Below are 6,215 nucleotides of genomic sequence, written 5' to 3'. Positions count from 1 at the left end.
CAGTCCACTGGATTTGCAGTTGGATGACTTGAGTGCAAATTCTGCTCTACCACTCACTAGCTGTGTGACTTGGGCAAGGATCTTCCTCACTCTGGGCCTCAGTTTCTTCTGCTGTACTATGGAGAGGTTGGATGATATGGCCTTTGAGATCTCTTGTATATCTAAATCTTATGATGTCATATGTTTGGGAAGGCCTTAGGAGGAAGATTCAGACTCATGGAGTGCAACCAGGCCTGAGAGGAAATAATTTTGGCACCAGTTGGTTTCCTGCTTCCTAGAATGGCACCATGTTGTTTGCATATTGCCTGGCCTAGCAGCCCCAGACAGTCTACCCCTCAGATACAAACCCTCTAAGTATCTAAGCAAGCCAACTGCATTCCTCAGAGCCACCAGAAGCTTATCCAAGAGGAAGGGAATTCTGGACATTCCAAGCCTCCTCAGCTAACAGCTTCACCAAATTTGAGATTCTGTGAGCTAAAAAGCACCTGAGAGGCCATCTATCCCTACCGTCCCTGCCAAGAGGCCACCCAGCCTCTGCTTTAAAGACCTCCAGAGCTGGCCCATTACACTCCATAAATTTGCCTCCCTGTAACCTCTCCTCCCACTCCCATCCCATACATAGCCACTGGGGCTGAGGAGAACCACTCTAGTCCCTGCTTCACCTGACTTTTCTCCAGGATAATAAACACCCCCCAATTCATAGACTCACAGCATCAGAAATATAGAATTACAAGGGGAGCTCTGTCCAATCTCCACTACCACCATCCACCAACTCTCTGTCTCTCCTCTCTCTCCCCATCTCTCTCTGTCTCCCTGTCTCTCTCTCAGGGGCCTGTTGCTGGAATGCATGGGCCTGAATTGACTTGATATATTCTACATAGTCCCGAGAATTGTCTGATTCTTTCATTCACTCACAAGATATTTCCTGGAATGTCCTGCTTTGACTATGGATGTGCATCGTCACCTATCTTTAGCTAATGCTCCAAGTCCATCACTCCTCCCAAATTTGTTGTGAGTTGTTCTCACCTACTTTACACTTTGGATTGATTGATTCAGGAGAGATGACTGGGCCTTCTGTAATTACATTAATGGCAGGGAAGTTTCACATATACCCTTTCGGAAGTATTTGGTGAATTCCTCTGCTTACAAGGAAGGGGCCAGGAATAGTCTAAGTTGCTTAAGGAAAGAAGGTTTAGAATAGATGCTGAGGGGTCAGCTAGGTGGCACAGTGAGTAGAGAGCCAGCCCGGGAGTCAGGACGACCTGAGTTCAGATCCAACCTCAGACACTTAAACACACACACACACACACACATACACACACACAAACTAGCTGTGTGACCTTGGACAAGTTGCTTAACCCTAATTGCCCTCCAAAAAAGCAAAAAAAAAAAAAAAGGAATAGATGCTGAGGAGGGCAGGCTTGGATAGAAAGCCAATCAGAGAAGAGAAAAGGATAGTTGGGCAATAATGAGGGCTCAGATAGCCTATCAGATAATGTCATGCATTTGCTTTTCTGGGACTCAGTTTCCTCATCTATAAAATGAGGAAATGGACTTTTATCTTCCTCTGATAAGGGGAGATTAAGGTCCCCTACTAGTATAGTTTTACTTTTTATTTCCTCTTCTAACTCATTTAAGTCTTCCTCCAAGAACTTGGATGCTATGTCATTTGCTGCAGATATGTTTACTATTGATATTAATTCATTGTCTATGGTGCCTTTTAGCAAGCTGTAGTTTCCCTGTTTATCCCTTTTAATTACATCTGTTTCCCAGAAAGAAGGTTGTTCCACATTTCTAAATATCCCCTGGTACTTTTCCTATTTCTTTGATCTCTTTGGGGGCATAGACCTAGTAGTAATATCCCTGAGTCAAAGGGTATGCCCAGTGTAGTCATGGATGGGGGAGGTTGTTGGGAAAGCTGTTCCAAACTGCTTTCCAGAATGGTTCTGCTAATTTTCACCTTCACCAACAATATATTCCTCATTCGAACTGTATAATAATATCCCTCTTCATTCAGATACCACAGCTTTTTAATTCTTCAAATGATGAACACCTACTTGATTTCTTGATTTCTTTGCTCGGAACATTTCAGTACATGTCGAACCTTTCTTCTGTCTTGGGCCACCTTGGAGCACATGTCCAATAATGGCATTGCTGGGTTCAAGAGTATGAAGGATTTAGTTACTTTTCTCAAATTGCTTTCTAGTATGGTTGAACCAATTCACAATTCCACTGGCAGTATATTAGTGTGCCCATATTCCTATAGCCTCTCTAACATTGACTATTTCCATCTTTTGACATGCTTGCTCATTTGCTGAGTGTGAAGTAAATTCTCAGATTCATTTAATTTTTCATTTCTCTTATTAGCAGTGATCTGGAACATAATTTCATATGGTTGGAGACTAAACTGTTCGGGAAAAAAATCACAAACATTATTACCTCACCTCCCCCCCCCCCCCACTAAGGAAATATCAGCAACCACTGATCCATCTGGCTACTTTCTAATCTCCACCAAATTTTGACGAAAACAAGTTTTGCAGCTCTGCCTGCTGAAGGTATTAGAAGGGAACAATCGGGCTGTCACAAACAATCTTCCCCAATGAGCTGTATATTGCAAGCTGCGCAATTGATTGAAAAGTCAGTTTCAGTTTCTGGATGTCAGTTGTCTTCTATATTAAATGTGAATGTCAGTTTCTAATGTCAGTTCAGACAGTGTAGGATTCCCTGGGTTTATGACTTGACTAGATCTAGGTGCTTCCACTCACCCTGCAGAGTGCATCTATCCTGCCTTCTCATCCAGGAGGCTCCTCATGCACATATTTCTAACCCCCACCCCCATCTCTGCTCTCCCCAGTGTTCCAGGGACTTTCCTTTTTCCTGAATCTTTGAGCATTTGGTGGTCCAACCCAGCCCTGTAGCAATGCATCTGTGATCCTTCACTGGTCCTGGACCAGCACATCTCCTTTCCCTAAGTATGGTCTTTCACAGCACCTCTCTCACGGAAGCCATTCTTTATAATAAGCTGCAGCCAGCTCATGCCCACCATGCATCTCTCCATTGCCCTTTGGGCAACCTCCAATTTGGATTCTTTGGCGAACATAGTGATCCATGAATTGCAGTCATATAGCATAGCTAGGAGAATATTGACATTAAAAAGATTAGCTTTTGCCTTGGTAAGCAAACGATATTAGGCAGGGACATTTTCATTACAAAGGCAGCCACACATGCCTTTTCGCCTCTCTTTTTTGAATCTATTAGTACTCATCACATGCCCATTACAAGACAGCTCTGTACACAGTGGACATTGAATAAGTGCTTCCTGAATTCTCGTTGTTCTGTGCTTCTGCACTCAATTTTTACTACAAAATTGCATCCAAATGGACAATCATCTATTAAGTATGTATTATGTACCAGGTGCTTTGAATACAAAAAAAGGATTAAACAATTAGAGAGGCTCCTGGAGGCCGAGGTGCTAATAGAGACCACTGCAAGGGCCCCACTGTATCCTCTATGCTACCCAGGTTCCAACCTTTGGGGTCATCCTTGTGACATTTCCCCTTTGCTTACCCCCAGCATGTACCCCCATCATACCAGAGGAGGGCTTGGATGGATGAGATGAGATGGGCTTGGAATGGATGTCAATTTGAACTCCATCTCATCCCTTCAATGGACATCCATCCTAACTCCATTTTATCTCATTCATCCAAGCCCTTCTCTCCACTCACATAGCCATTACATTAGTCCTGGTTCTGATCACCACTCATGTGGGCTATGGCAATGGCTTCTGAATTAGTCTTCCTGCCTCCAATCTTTCCCTCATCCAATCCATCCGCCTTCAGGGAGAGTCAATATGCAAGCTACTTTGTACAAACAGCTATGTTCAAGGACATAGACTGGGAAAATTGGAGAGAATCAATGGAGGGAAAGCATTAACAGTAAGGGGGATCTGGAAATGCTTCCTGTAGGAGGTAAAGTTTTAACCTGCGAAGACTTGCATGAACTGATGCTGAGTGAAGTGAGCAGAACCAGGAGAACATTAAACACAGAAACATCAGCATTGTGTGATGACTGATAGACTTAGCTCTTTTCAGCAATGCAAGGATCTAAGACAATTCCAAGGAACTCATGGTGGAAAATACTGTCCATATCCAGAGAAAGAACCAGGGAGTCCTAATGCAGATCGAAGCAGGCAATTTGCTTTTTTTATTTTTTTCTTTCTTGTGGTTTTCCCTTTTGTTCTGAGTCTTCTTTCACAACATGACTAATGTGGAAATCTGTTTAGCATGATTGTACATGTATGGACTATATCAGATTGCTTGCTGTCTTGAGGAGGGGGGAGGGAAGGAGGGATAGAGTGGGGCCCCTGCAGTGGTCTCTATTAGCACCATGGCCTCCAGGAGCCTCTCTAATTGTTTAATCCTTTTTTTGTATTCAAAGCACCTGATACATAATACATACTTAATAGATGATTGTCCAGTTGGAGGGAGGGAGAAAAATTTGGGACTCAAGATCTTACAAAGATGAATGTTAAAAACTACCTTTACATGTAATTGAAAAAAATACTATGAAGTAAAAAACAAAAAGAAGGTAAAATTTTTAACTGGGATTTGAAGGAAGCAGGGAGATTCAAGAGGCAGAGAGGAGGAGGGAGAGCATTCCAGGCATGGAAGACAGCCAGGGATGTCCAGAGCTGAGAGATGGAGTGTTGTGTGTGAAGAACAGTAGCAAGGAGACCAGCTTCAATGCATTGTAGAGTAAATGAAGAAGAGTAAAGTGTAAGAATATAGGAAAGGAAGAAAGGAGCTACGTAATGAAAAGCTTTCAAAGGCAAAGAGAAGATTTTCTTTTTGCCACTGAAGGCAATAGGGAGCCACTGAACTTTAGTGAGCCAGGCTGCGGGCAGGGGGAGGAGAACATGTGCTTTAGGAAGATCAGCCTGCTAGCTGAGTGGAGAATGGACTGGGGCAGGGAGAACAGCCAGCAGCCTATTGCCGTAGTCCAGGCATGAAGAGAAGAGAGTTTGTACCAGGGTAGTGGCAGTGTCAAAGGAGAGAAGGTCTAGATGAAATGTTTTACAAAAGAATGGAAGTCAGGGCTTAGCAACTTACTGGACACGAAAGACGAGACAGAGGATTGGAGGATGACACCTAGGTTGTGAGCCTGAGTAACTGGGAGGATGGTGGTGCCCCTAATAATAAGAGAGAACTTAGGCAGAAGAGAGGGTTTGGGGAAAAGGTGAGTTCTGTTCTGGACATGTTGAGTTTAAGATGAGACTTCTACTTTGACTCAGTAGGCAGTTGGAGATGCAAGACAGGAGATCAGGAGAGAGGTCATTGCTGGGAAAATGGATCTGAGAATCATCTACAAAGAGGTAATAGTTGAATCCACAAGAGTTGATGAGATCACCAAATGAGATGGTATAGAGGGAGAAGACAAGAGGGCCCAGGAAAGAGCCCTGGGTAACTCCTCTGCTTAGCAGGCATGACTTGGTTTACAATCCGGCAAAGGAGCCGGAGAAGGAAAGGTCAGGCAGGTCCAAAGAGAACCTGGAGGGATCAGTGTCATGAGAGACTAGAGAAAAGAAAGTATCAAGGAGAAAGATTTGATTGTCTGGGTGAAAGGCTGCAGAGAGGTCAAGAGGAAAGAAGATTGAGAAAAGGCCATTGGATTTGGCAACATGAAGTTGGTCAGTAACTGCGGAGGGAGTAGTTTTAGTCAAATGATGAGGTTGGAAGTCTGGCTGCAGTTAAGAGGGTGGAGTTCAACCTACAGCCTCTTTTGAAAAATTAATCTGATATTTTTCAATGTTTCAAAATCCACCTTCTCTCTCCCTTCTCCACAGTTGAAAAAATAAAGAAAAACAAAATACTCATAACAAATACGCATAGTCACACAAGATGATTCCCCACCTGGGCCCTGGCAAAAGAAGTCTCAGTTTGTACCCTGGGCCCATCAGCTCTGTGTGTGTATGTATGTGTATGTGTGTGTGTGTGGGGGGCAGCAGAAGGCCTCTGTAACTGCTGCTGCTCATTGAGTTTATCAGAGCTTCTGCCTCCCCTCCACCCCCCCATAAAAAAGGTGGTGAGAGAGGAATGTTTGATGCATTCTGCTTCTGCTCCTCTCTGTCTCTTTTTCTATCTCTTTCTCTGTCTCTTTTCTATCTCTGTCTCTCTCTCTTTTCTGTCTCTGTCTCTCTCTCTCTGTCTTTTCTGTCT

The sequence above is a fragment of the Petaurus breviceps genome, unplaced genomic scaffold, assembly GCF_028583685.1.
Source record: "Petaurus breviceps papuanus isolate PSGF00001 unplaced genomic scaffold, PetGlider_PUasm1.0 90451, whole genome shotgun sequence".
NCBI lineage: Eukaryota > Metazoa > Chordata > Mammalia > Diprotodontia > Petauridae > Petaurus > Petaurus breviceps.
The sequence above is the reverse complement of the archived record's forward strand: the minus strand, read 5'-3'. Positions refer to the sequence as shown.